The sequence below is a fragment of the Ambystoma mexicanum genome, chromosome 2p (genome assembly GCF_040938575.1).
Source record: "Ambystoma mexicanum isolate Mex_15411 chromosome 2p, UKY_AmexF1_1, whole genome shotgun sequence".
Classification (NCBI taxonomy): Eukaryota; Metazoa; Chordata; class Amphibia; order Caudata; family Ambystomatidae; genus Ambystoma; species Ambystoma mexicanum.
In genome coordinates, this window is record NC_090923.1 from 84,122,968 (window position 1) to 84,137,160 (window position 14,193).

Genomic DNA, 14,193 nt, shown 5'->3' on the forward strand with positions numbered 1-14,193 from the left:
CGGCTTTCCCGGAACTCTGAACGCGCTCTGCAGCCGGACGAGTCTCGAGCAAGTCTATACAAGACCCGATCCGTCCACAAGAGGAATCCTCCCGCGGAACAGACCAAGAAGCGATCTCAGGTGAGACGGGGGGAGATTTACGACAGTTTGAGACACCAAACGACCAACACTGATACTGCTATGGAGAAAGCAGTCCAGGACCTTATGCGTGGCATGCAAGAGCTCACAACTGAAGTACAAAACTTAAAGGCTGAGAATGCTGCGCTAAGGCAGCTAGTTTTGTCTCGCGACCCCGCTAACAAGGACAGTGTGTTACTGGGTGGTGTGGTGGACAAATATGATGGATCGGTAAAGTCCTTACATGGATTCCTGGATTCCTGCTTGGTGCATTTTACTTTTAAGTCCTATTATTTTTCAACTTCTAGGGCGAAGGTGGGCTTCATAATCTCGCACCTCACAGGGAACGCGTTAACCTGGGCCACTCCCTTAGTCAACTCAGGGGATGCCCTCCTGGATGATTACGATGGATTCATTCAGGCACTCAAGACTATGTTCGACCGCCCAGAAAAGGTTTTTAGTGCTCAGGAACGCTTACTTGATTTCCGACAGGGTACTCAGGATATGCTAACATACGTTACTAGATTCAAACAACTGGCCAAGGAAGCGGATTGGTCCTCTGAAGCAAGTTTCACTCTATTTCGCATGGGTCTAAACGAGGACATTAAGGATGAATTAGCCCGGATGGCTCGTCCTAGTTGATTCCAGGCTCTTATGGATCTAGCCATGCAGATAGATTTTCGAATCCAGGAAAGAAAGGCTGAAAGAAGAAAGACCAAGACACCTTTTCAAAAGAATTCCCTTGATACCTCTGTTAAACCCGATTCTGCTCCAACCCCTGACACTGATCCGGAACCCATGCAAATCGGAGCCTTCCGTGGGCCTATTTCCCCTCAAGAAAGGATGAGAAGAATCCACACAGGCCTGTGCATGTATTGTGCCTCGGATAAACATCTTGTTAGAGAATGCCCTCTAGCCCCTCCACGGCGTTCAGGAAACGTCAGCTCCCGATCCTAGAAGGAGCGAGGTGTTGGGAGAGAGATGTTTGCTCCACATCAATTCCACCCTTGAACTCTCCTGGACAAAACAGTTTGGTGATACTACAGGCCTTCCTCTCGCCCTCCAAAGACAAGACCTATCCCATTCTGGCCTTGGTGGACTGCGGAGCTATGGGTATTTTCATTGATCAAGTCTGGGTTGTTAGTCATATTCCGTACGAGACACGAAACATCATGCAGCCGGTTGAAGCAATTGACGGAAGACCCCTCTCGTCAGGACCCATAAGCCTGCAGACTAAGATCCAACTTTCCATAAATCATCATCAAGAGCGGATTACATTCGACATCATTAAGTCAGCCCATTACCCCATGGTTTTGGGTATGCCCTAGTTACAAAAGCACAATCCGTATATCAATTGGACAGCAGGATCATTATTCCCGGGCTCAGAGTTCGGTATGTCCCACTGTTGATCCATGGATCCCTCATCGATAACTCCTAAAGAATCACCAAGATACCAAGAAACACCAGTCATGGTTTCCAATATCATACAAGTTCCAGAGCCCTATCAGGGATATGCTGATGTATTTTCTACCGCCATAGTACAAAAAAAAACAGGGGAAGCATCTGGAGATGATGCCCCTGCAGGAGAAAATCAACAAGTCCTAGTGGCCATAACGGACCTAAGCACCAGGTGGGACACAGCAATGGCAGAACTACGGACAGCCCTGGAGAACAAAATAGATGCTGTAGGAATTGAAGTTACCCTCCTGCGGTAGGACGTCAGGGCGCTGGCAGAAAGAACTAGTGGCCTGGAGAGCGCTGTGAAGACTAACATGGACGTAAGCACAAACATTGCGAAGGAGGTTCATGTGCTCAAACAACAGGTTGCCAACCTTGAGAACAGGGTGGAGGAAGCAGAAGGACGGGCGAGACGGAACAACATCCAGGTGGTTGGCCTGCCAGAAGGAGAAGAAGGCCAAGACCCTACGAACTACGTGGATAATATGATCCTGCAGGAAGTGGGAGTGGACAAACTCTCTCAGGGGTTCACTGTAGAGCGGGCACACCGAGCCCTGATGAGAAAACCAAGGCCCGGAGCTCCTCCACGGCTGATAATTGTGAAAATCTTGAATTACAGAGATAGGGAAAAGATCCTGGAGTATTTTCGCAAGCGCAGGACGATAGAAAAAGCCTCCTCTAAGATCACAGCATACCCTGACTATACTATGCTGGTGCAAAGACAGAGATACAGTTATGTTGTGGTCAAGAGAAGATTGCGTGCAGCGGATATAAGGTACATGTTATTGTACCCAGCGAAGTTGAAACGTTTGCACAAGGGCAGAGCGTTGTTTTTTGACACCCCAGAGGAAACAGCAGTGTGGTTGGACTCGCAGGGCTGCCCGGCGCCAGATGGAGGACAAGATGGCCAAGAGCACGATAAGTGAAGACATTGTATTATGTACACTGCAAGGATAGGAGGGTGGGCATTCATCATAGAGCCTTCATGTACTTGATGGATGAGGTGCAGTCCTCGAACGTAATGACTCTGGTGGACTATAATGTGGGATATAATGGCACACGTAAACATGGGAACTTTAGGCATAGCAACTTTAAATAAATAGGAGCAGCAGGATTGCGGTTATCTACCCCCGAGAATTAGTAACAAGGTAGCCAATAGGGCGGCTTCACGCTGCTGAGCCGCGAGTACGGGTTTTACCAGAAAGGGCTAGATGCGGGGATGCCTGAGATCCAGGGATGGAGCTGGGCAACAGTTGGGGAGGGTTTTGTTGGGGAAGGGAGGCAGGAGGGCAGAGGGAAGGGGTGTGTGGAGTGTTTGTAGTTGTAGGAAGTTTGAATTGGGAAATGAGCCTAAATAGATTGAGACGGAAGTGGGATCTGGATTGCACCGGGGGGAGGTGAAGGGGCACTCTAATGGGCCATGGGAGACCTTAAAATAATTGTGTGGAATGTCAGGGGACTTAGCTATTTAAAAAGGAATAAGGTCATGTTGTACCTGCGCAGGCAAAAGATAGACATTGCGCTGCTGCAGGAGACACATCTGACAAGGGAAAAGATGGAGATGGTTGTGAAGAAATGGAAAGGGGTTGTGGAGGGCTCGACATACTCTGCTTATGCTAGGGGAGTACTCATCTGGGTGGTGCCGCATGTCCCGTTTCAACTAATATGGGAAGTGGCAGGGGCAGATGGGAGGATGGTCATATTGAGAGGATGGTCATATTGAGAGGATTAGTGGAGAATAGGGAGATAAGCGTTGTGAATACGTACGCCCCCAACCAGAACACGGCAGCATATTTCAGAACTCTGTGCACCAGCCTTGATATGTGTATGGGTAGTGCGGTAATCTGGGGTGGGGATTTTAACTGTGTATTAAATACCAAGGTGGATAGATCCGATGGCAAGATAGATAGACTCGCCCCAGCGGCTAGAGCACTGCAGACACTGCTAGACGATTTTGGTCTGGCAGATGTGTGGAGAATGAGATGCCCCCAAGAGAGGCAATATTCGCACTACTCCGCTCCGCAGCAGTTACACACTAGGTTAGATTATGTCTTTGCCACGTCAGAGGTAATAACAGAGATTATTCAGGCAGAATACAAAGCGAGAGTCCTCTCGGATCACTCGCCCCTGGTAATCGGGTGGCAACACTGCCCCCCGAGAGCATGGATTCCGACATGGCGCCTCCGAGCAGAGGCGCTCAAGGACCCTGTTTTTAGGGAGGAAATAATAGAGGAGATTACATACTACTTTGAGACGAATACGGGTAGCGTAGATTCGGCAAGTGTTACGCTCACCTGACTCCCACGGAGGCGCTGGCCTGGTTCGCGCTGCTGTGACCTCTTATAAGGTGATGCGCAGGGTTCGGAAGACGGACTGGACCGGGCCCCCAAATCTGGCTTGTCTGGCTCGCAGAAGTATCCTTCTGTAGGCGAAAATAGGGGATTAACTGTCTGCGGGGTAATGCAATCAGCCTCCCACTTTCCCCTCTCACCCTCCTTGAAACCCTTCTGTGATTTCTCGTAGCGTCTCAACTTAGGGTCTGGAAGGACGAGCTCTCCATCCTTCTTCTGATGCAGGGGCGCGTTGGTATCCAGTTACTTCACTGGATTTTCAGATTGGTGAGAACCAAACTTGCTTTGCTTCCAGGTAAGTTTTTTGATAAGAGGTTCCCCTTGTGTCCATGCATTAATGTACTAATGTTAGTGTCTTTTTCCCCATTGGGGCCGGGGTACGGAATGCCAGGGAACAGGCACCGACCCGAGATGAGAGGTGAAATCCTTGTAGAAATCAGGTAAGTCTTTAATGAGCGTTTTTTGGTAATGTCTTTTCATTCGCTCATTAACGCTGATGTCTCTTTTTCCCCTTAGAGGCCGGGGTCCGGAAATGCCAGGATGCGGCGCGGACCCGAAATGAAGAGGGAATGAATGAACAGGTAAGTCTTAACATGGAGATTTAGCTTTCCTTATTCCCTTCTCTCTCTCACCTTTTGTTACCGGATGGTAAATTAGTCCCACAGGTAAAGTAGTTCCTTTCAGACCTCAAGGAGGCCGGGATCCTGCAGCATGGTCTGCATCAGGTAAGTGCACCCAAGCATTCCCATAATGAGCCTGGCGCCTATGGCGCCAGGACTGATGTCTTTTATGAGCCTGGCGCCATAGGCGCCAGGACAATCCCCAAAGGGCCCCTATATGGGGTTGCTGGGTCCTTCCTTGGGGACTGGATGCCCGCTTTCGGGGACGCCGGGTTTGAACCGGCTCCCCGGGAGCGGGCATCATGACAGCACACCCCCCAAAGCCCCTCCCAAGGTTGTTCCCTCCGGGGGTTTTGATTTGTCTGGGAAGAGTCGGTGGAATTTCCTGACTAATCGAGGTGCATGCACAAGGTCGCTGGGTTCCCACGACCTCTCCTGAGGTCCGTACCCCTTCCAATCAATTAGGTAGAACAGTTTTTACCTAAACATTTTTGAGTCTAAAATGTTCTTCACTTCGAATTCGGGCTCCCCATCTATTAGAATAGGTTCTGGAGGTTTGAGTAGTCGGGTTCCGGGTACCACTGGTTTCAGAAGTGACACATGAAAAACAGGGTGAATTCGCATACTAGCTGGTAAATCAAGTTTAACAGCCACTGGGTTAATTATTGCCGTAATAGAATAAGGTCCCAGATATTTTGGGTTAAAAGTTTGAGGCCCTTTGAGTGGTAAATGTCTGGTAGCTAACCACACTTGATCCCCAATCTGATACGGAGGTGCTTCACTCCGATGTAGATCAGCATTCTCCTTGTATTTTCTCTTGGCTTGTTGTAAATACCTAGTTGCCTCTTTGAAGGCTTGGGTAATTGTAGAATGCAGATGTTCTACTGCAGGCATTCCGAGGTTCTGAGGTGAGTCAAGGTTTGAGGTTCGAGGGTGATGCCCAAACAAAGTATAAAAAGGACTGTGGCCAGTTCCAGAGTGTACCGAATTATTATATGCGTATTCGGCTATCCAAAGAATGTCTTTCCAGTTGCTTTCAGATTGCTGATTTGTCCTCTCGGTCTGACCATCGGTCTGAGGGTGGTGACTGGTCGATAATCTTACGTCGATCTGCGCCATTTGACAACATTTGCGCCAGAAGTGGGAAATGAATTGGCTTCCCCGTTCAGAGATTAGTATAGATGGGAATCCATGTAGCCGAACAATATTTTTGAGGAATTCTTTGGCTAGGACAGAAGCTGAAGGTAAACCTTTCAAAGGAATAAAGTGGGCCATTTTGGAAAACAAATCCACAATTACCAGAATAGTATTGTAGCCGGAACAAGGAGGCAGGTCCGTAATAAAATCCATTGATAGGGTGTGCCATGGTACTGGTGGTATGTCTAGAGGTTGAAGGAGACCGGCTGGTCTTTTCTTTTGACTTTTATTTTGGGCGCAAACACCACAGGACATCACAAAAGATTTAACATCTTTTCGCCAAGAGGGTCACCAAAATTGTCGTTTCACCTTTTCCTCTGTCTTGGCAATACCGGGGTGTCCCTCTATTAATGTATCATGATAACCGGAAATAACTAGTTCGTGTAATTCCTTATGTGGCAGGAATAAGCGTCCTTGGAAATAAGGTAAACCATTATCTATGGTAAAGTCTGATCCCTTTTGTATCCATTCCTGTAAGGTTGTAGGGTCCAGGAGTTGTTTCACTCTGGCTTGAATGTCTTCAAGCGACTGTAACGAAGTCATGCCTAGGATCCTCTGTTCGGGAATTATTGGTACTGGTTCTGAGTTTGTATCAGATTCTCCCATTCCAATTCGGGATAAAGCGTCTGCTTTGCCATTCTTGCAGCCAGGTCGATAGGTAATCACGAAATCAAATTCAGCGGAAAACAAAGCCCAGCGGAGCTGCCGTGATGACTGAGCCTTGGCGGTTTTCAAATACTGTAAATTCCGGTGATCAGTGATCACTGTGATGGTATGTCGAGCGCCAAGCAGATAATGCCGCCAGGCTTTAAAAGCGGACTTAATGGCTAACAGTTCTTTGTCCGTGATTGCATAATTAACCTCAGGTGCCGAGAATTTTCTGGACCAAAATGCTACGGGATGCAGTTGGTTGGTTTCGGGATCTCTTTGGGACAGGACAGCACCCATGGCTAGGCTGGATGCGTCAGTCTCGACGACATAAGGGAGATCTGGACGCGGGTGTTTCAATATAGGTGCAGAGGTAAACTTAGCTTTTAAATCCTGAAAAGCCTGCTCGGCTTCTTCACACCATTCAAAAAGTTTATTTTTCCTCAAGAGTGCAGTAATGGGTGGTACCACGCGTGAAAATTCCGGGATAAACCTGCGATAGAAATTGGCAAAGCCGAGCATGCTTTGAACCCCTTTTACAGAGCTAGGTGATGGCCATTTGAGGATGGCATCCACTTTTCTTGAGTCCATTCGGACTCCTTTGGGTGTCAGGATGAAACCTAGAAACTCGACTTCTGTGGTATGGAAAACACATTTCTCCAATTTAGCAAATAGTTTGTGTTGACGCAGTTTTTCAAGTACTGCCCTGACGTGTTTTCTGTGATCAGATTCCGAAGAGGAGTACACCAGAATGTCATCGATATATACGACAACACAAACATCAATGAGTTCCCGAAGGACATCATTCATGAAGTATTGGAAGGCAGCCGGCGCGTTACACAATCCGAAAGGCATCACCTGGTACTCGAATAATCCGTATTTAGTACGGAAGGCAGTTTTCCATTCGTCGCCTTCTTTAACTCGTACCAGATGATAAGCCCCCCGGAGATCTAACTTGGTGTATATGCAAGCGTCCTTCACCTGGTCAAGGAGTTCAGGGATCAGAGGCAGAGGATAACGGTTTTTAACCGTTATCTGGTTCAATGCGCGGTAATCGATACAAGTTCTAAGGTCACCTTCTTTTTTGGGCACGAAGAACAAAGCCGAGGATGCCGGGGACTTTGACGGGCGAATAAAACCATTAGCTAGGTATTGATCCAAATATTGTCTCAAATGCAGATTCTCAGGTTCGGTAAGGGCATAAATCCTGCTACAAGGGGGTTGTGCACCGGGCACCAGATCGATTTGGCAATCGTACGATCTGTGAGGAGGTAACGTGTTGGCCTGTTCCTTTTGGAAGACGTCCTGAAAGTCTTGGTATTCCGAAGGTAGTTGCATGGAGGCAGAGGTTACAGATGCTAGATTAATCTTCAGGTTTTCTGGGTAGCAGGTTTGTGTACAATCCGGGAAGGTTATTCTCTTAGCTCGCCAATCAATTCGAGGATCTTGTGTCTCTAACCAAGGGATTCCAAGAATAACCTGAAACTGTGGAGCCTTGATTACATCAAACACAACACCCTCCCGATGGCCGTCGGGACCAATAAGAGTTACCTCAGTAGTGGAATGTGTTACCGGTCCAGAGGCAATTTCAGTTCCATCGACTGTGGTGATGACATCTTTGCTGGTTATAGGACGGAGAGGGAGGTTAATCCTAGAGACCAATTCACGATCCACATAGTTTCCAATAGCCCCACTATCGATGTATGCCTTTATTGCATGCAACCGCTTAGTTTGTTCTGGATCTACGAGAACCATTGGCACAATGAAATGCGAGGTCTGAGAGTTAGTTTTCAAGCTCGGCAAGCGGACCCCTACACTTGTCGGGCGGAGTCGTTTCCCGAAACAGAGTCTTCATGGTTTTTATCAGCGGCTCCTATCGCCTTTCGGGGCGGTTTTGCCGGGCAATCTCGTAGAAAGTGTCCAGAATTCCCACAATAAAGACATAAATTTAACTGCCGCCTCCTTTGACGTTCCTTTTGAGTTAAGGGTCCTTTAACCCCTCCAATTTGCATAGGCTCAGAGACATCAACTCCCTTGGGATTAGCATGGGTCTTGACCAACACCCGGGTCTCAAACCTGGACCGATCTGCTTTTCTATTTTGAAGTCTGTGATTCAATTGGACCACTAAGTCTGTATACCCTGTGCATTCTTGGGGCGGATTTACAACTTGGGCCAAGACATCTTTACGTTCTCCGCGAAGGCCTCAATAAAACAACGTGACTCTTTTATCCTCTGGCCATCCCGTTTCCACAATTAGTCTATTAAAGGTTGCAATATAGGATAGGATGTCCTGATTGCCCTGTCGCAGGGATAGAAGTTCGTCATCCAGAGCCTGCCCCTGAGAGTGTCGAGCAAATAACATTTCCATGCTTGCTTGAAACCTTTGAAAATCACGGAGAATCGGGTCACCTTGAGTAACCAGTGGAACTGACGAATCGGCAGCGCAGCCGCTGAGATATGACAATACAAAGGCTACCTTGGTCTGATCATTAGGGAAGGCCCCAGGTCTGCATAGGAAGTGCAAACGACACTGATTCATGAATATGGCGAATCGTTTGGGGTCCCCAGCAAAGCGTTCGGGTGGGGCCAGCGGCATGTTTCCAGGTAGATTATTCTGCACAGGGTTACTGGAAACCACAGGAGCGGGTTCCCTCCGGAACCGGGTAGAGGAGTTTGCCCAGCTTGACCTTGAAAAAGCTGTCTGGCCAGGTCATCAGTTCTTTCCTTTGATATTATTAATTCCCTCCTGAGGGCATTAGTCTCTTGACGAGCGGCATGTACTTCGGCCCGTAATTCCCCCAGTAATTGGGCCAACTGATCAGTCTCAGAACTTTCCATAGCGCCTGGGTGGGAATTTGTAGGAAGGCTTCGCGTTCTGTTACGCTCACCTGACTCCCACGGAGGCGCTGGCCTGGTTCGCGCTGCTGTGACCTCTTATAAGGTGATGCGCAGGGTTCGGAAGACGGACTGGACCGGGCCCCCAAATCTGGCTTGTCTGGCTCGCAGAAGTATCCTTCTGTAGGCGAAAATAGGGGATTAACTGTCTGCGGGGTAATGCAATCGGCCTCCCACTTTCCCCTCTCACCCTCCTTGAAACCCTTTTGTGATTTCTCGTAGCGTCTCAACTTACGGTCTGGAAGGACGAGCTCTCCATCCTTTTTCTGATGCAGGGGCGCGTTGGTATCCAGTTACTTCACTGGATTTTCGGATTGGTGAGAACCAAACTTGCTTGGCTTCCAGGTGAGTTTTTTGATAAAAGGTTCCCATTGTGTCCATGCATTAATGTACTAATGCTAGTGTCTTTTTCCCCATTGGGGCCGGGGTACGGAATGCCGGGGAACAGGCACCGACCCGAGATGAGAGGTGAAATCCTTGTAGAAATCAGGTAAGTCTTTAATGAGCGTTTTTTGGTAATGTCTTTTCATTCGCTCATTAACGCTGATGTCTCTTTTTCCCTTAGGGGGCGGGGTCCGGAAATGCCAGGATGCGGCGCGGACCTGAAATGAAGAGGGAATGAATCAACAGGTAAGTCTTAACATGGAGATTTAGCTTTCCTTATTCCCTTCTCTCTCTCACCTTTTGTTCTGGTGTTTTTTCTCCCTAGGCGCTGGGGCGTGACTGTGAATCCGGATGATCGCTGCTGAACATGGAGGCGCCCTGTAAAGGTGAGTGGAATGCGGCGCTGCAGCGATCGACGCGATGAGCTTTTAAATTAAAGTCTTCCTTTTCAGGATTGTCGGCGAGATGTCTCCGGGATGCGGATTTAGCAGGTAAGGACTTTTCCTTCTTCTGTTCTCTTCTTCTCTTCCTTTGCAGGTGATCCAGGATGCTGGCAGGCGTGGCAGAAGTCAGGATGCAGGAGCAGACACGGTGAGCGTCCAGCTGCTAGATGCAGAACAACGCGAAGCACGTGTGGCTGTTCGGGTGGGGTTTAAATAGCCTTGGAAGAAGTTCCAGGTATGTAGCCTTCCTCCAATCAGGTATGTATCCTTCCCCGACCACGCCCGGATGGTAAATTAGTCCCACAGGTAATGTAGTTCCTTTCAGGCCTCAAGGAGGCCGGGATCCTGCAGCATGGTCTGCATCAGGTAAGTGCACCCAAGCATTCCCATAATGAGCCTGGCGCCTATGGCGCCAGGACTGATGTCTTTTATGAGCCTGGCGCCATAGGCGCCAGGACAATCCCCAAAGGGCCCCTATATGGGGTTGCTGGGTCCTTCCTTGGGGACTGGATGTCCGCTTTCGGGGACGCCGGGCTTGAACCGGCTCCCCGGGAGCGGGCATCATGACAGCAAGTACATTATGGGAAGCTTTTAAGGTAGTGATGCGAGGGGTAGCCATAGCAAAATCAAAAGGCCTACAAGGTGGGGTTTTGGCTGACCTACAGGGAACAGAAAAGGAACTAGAAAAGGCATTGAAGAGAGGAAGTGAGGATATGGGGCTGGTGCTTAAATTACAGCAAAAATGCGCGGAACATTGGGAAAGACTGTGCAACCTCAACTACAAAACGTATATAGAAAGACAGCACGCGGTAGGGGATAAAACAGTACAGCTTATGGCATGGTTATACAAGAGCGAGACTCCCAGATCCACGATCAGAACGATAATGAGAGAAGATGGTAGTGTAGTGGACACCCAAGTGGGAGTTAATCAGGAGTTTGCAGATTACTATAAGTTACTATATGGAGATGAAGAGGGAAGTAGCCACGAGGAGATATCGGAAACATTGGAAGACATAGAACTGCCTAGGATTAGCGTTGAGGAGAGAGAGGAGCTGGATGCACCGATTACTCTGGAGGAGTTAGAAGAAGTGGTGAGGCAGCTCCCTACTAGTAAGACCCCTGGGGCGGACGGGCTCCCTAGTGAATTTTATAAAGTATACAAGGAGGAAGTGCCCCCCCCCAATGTTGGAAATGTTAAATGAAGCGTTTGAGGTAGTACGGTTGCCGGAGTCATTTAGAGAAGCGATTACAATACCGCTTCCCAAACCCAACAAGCCTGGGCATAGCTGTGGCTCTTACAGACCCTTGTCGATGCTGAATCAGGACAGCAAGATATTGACTGCTGTCCTGGCAAATAGATTGCGAACAGTTATTGATAAACATATACACCCTGATCAGACAGGCTATGTCCCGAATAGAAATATTACTCATAATCATAGACGGCTTCAACAGGTGATTGAGTGGGGAAGTGAGAATGAGGGCGAAATGGCGATTGTGTCCCTAGACGCGGTAAAGGCTTTCTATTCGGTCAAATGGCCGTGGTTGTTGGCGACCCTGGCGGGGTACGGAATGGGGCCTGGATACATGAGTTGGGCAAAGATGTTGTACAGTGAACTGCTGGCTAGAGTTAGAATGGGATCAGTGATATCCGAAAGATGGCAACTCAGCAGAGGCACCAGACAGGGGTGCCCATGGTCCCCAATACTTTATATACTAGCCTTGGAGCCCCTAGCGATATACCTTAGACAACAATGTGATACTGTAGGTATTGCGGTGGGAGGGGAGCGACACCTGATCTCCTTATATGCAGATGATTTGTTGCTGTACCTGAGATACCCGGAGGAAAATCTCGAGTATATCTTGGAGGTGATGGAGAGATATGCGGGTCTGTCGGGGATAGCAGTGAACCCCCAAAAATCCAGTATTTTCCCACTGGGCAGTAATGTGGGAACCCCTATAGAACGGCTACCAGTGTTGCAAATACCATGGGCGGTTCGTACTTTCCGGTACCTTGGGATGGACGTATACCATACTGTTGAAGAGGAACACAAGCATAATACCGAGGTAGCTATTGCAAAAATTGAGAAGTGCATGAAATTCTGGGTGAAGTTGCCCCTAGCAATGATGGGACGAGGCGCAATGCTGAAGATGGTGGTCCTGCCTAGGCTCCTACATTACTTTGGGAATATTCCATACATGATACCTAAGAAGTTCTTTGCTAAACTAAACAGCATGTGTAGGGATTTCCTGTGGCATGGTACCCGGAATAGAGTGGCGCTATGGAAGTTGCAGAACTTTTATGAAAAAGGGGGGATAAAATTGCCTAATTATGAGGTTTTTTATGTAGCGAGCCAGCTGCAATATGTTGCCAAATGGCTCTCGGACTCCTGAATCTAGGTTGTTTGGACAGGATTGTGCCCCATTTTATTTAAAAGAGATGATCTGGCTGCCCAAGACAGAGATGAAAGAGCGCCCTAAAATGATGATGTTTGGATGGAATATGTGGCGCCGGGCATGCCAGATGATGGAGAACCCATTCCCATGCTCCCCCGCAGATGCCGCTAGCGACACTGGCGGGGGGTGATGAGCAGTTGAGGATGACGATTAGGACCCACTGGGAATCGGTGGGGTTGGTAACGCTGGGAGATGTCTGGCGAGAAGGGACTATTATAGAGTTTGGAGTGCTGGGAGGAGAAATGGAGCTGCACGCGGGCCAATATATCACATACTACAGATTGGTGCAGAGAATCAGGAAGACATGGCCCGAAACAGTACTGGACGGAGAACCAGATGCCACCATAGATGTAACATATGATATATCAGAGGGGGGGCATGAGATCTCCAGACTGTATGAGATGGTGATGTCTAAGGTTGGGAAGGATTTATCACAATTGAGACTAGACTGGGAAGAGGAAGCAGGAGCCCCAATAGAGGATGGGATGTGGGAGCGTGCCCTGGGATACCACAAGGAGGTGTCAAGAAATGCGAGACTGAAACAGATACAACTGTATATTACGCACAGGGCGTATATGACACCTCTGAGGATATCTAGGTTTGGAAACGCTGGACGACAAGCATGTCCCAAATGTAACGAAGAAAAAGCTGACATGGTACACATGTTTTGGTCATGCCCAGTAATTGAGTGTTTCTGGGGGGAGGTGGCACAGAACCTAGCGGAAAAGGGGGTCAAGACCATCATAGATACAGCCTGGGCCCGCTTGCTGGGGGGCACCCCCAGATAGCAGAAACTTAAGCATGTTGGTAAACTTAAAGACCTAGCATATGTGCTCGCAAAAAGAAGAATTGCCATGGGATGGAAAACATGCCATAAGCCACGGGTGGAGGTGTGGTGGAAGGAGTTGCAGAAATGGGCAGAGGCGGAAACCATGGCATGGCAAGAGGCAAGCACTGTAGGGGGAGAGGAGGAAGCGGGAACCCTGTTGGCATGGAAATCGTTAATAGCAGAATTGTTTGGAACAATGCAAGACCTGACGGAATCCACGGAAAGTGAGACTCCACCACGGGCGGTGGATACAGACTGTGTGGAATAAATAGGCTCATAAAGGGGGATGGGATAGGGGGAGCAGTGGTTAAAATTAAGAAATGTATAATTGAACTGTTGATATATGCACTGCGAGTTTGGTTGTGTTGGTTTTTTTTGGTTGAATAAAATTAATAAAATATATATTTTTTTTAAACTATACTGTCAAAATGTCACACAGATCAATAAAGAGGAAACCAACAGTAGAGAGAGGAAGGAGAGCAAGATGGTTGAAACAATAGGCAGATTACTGGCCCAGCTACCTAGACACAGTTCTGTGTGGAGATCCCCCACCTGGGCAACCTGTAAAATAAAGATATAGCACAAGCCTAGTCCATATATTGATCAATAGTCTTATTCTCTCCTATAATGTTTTTACCCCCCCAATGTACCGGGTGGAGCAGAGTTCTTCGAAGAAGCTTCGATGGATCCTTCTTGAGTGACACCCTTTAAAGCAGGAGTCACGGGTCGTCGAAAGGCGTCGAAGAAGGTGAACTTGGCGTCGACAGCATCGATGAGAAGTTCGAGGGTGCCGAGG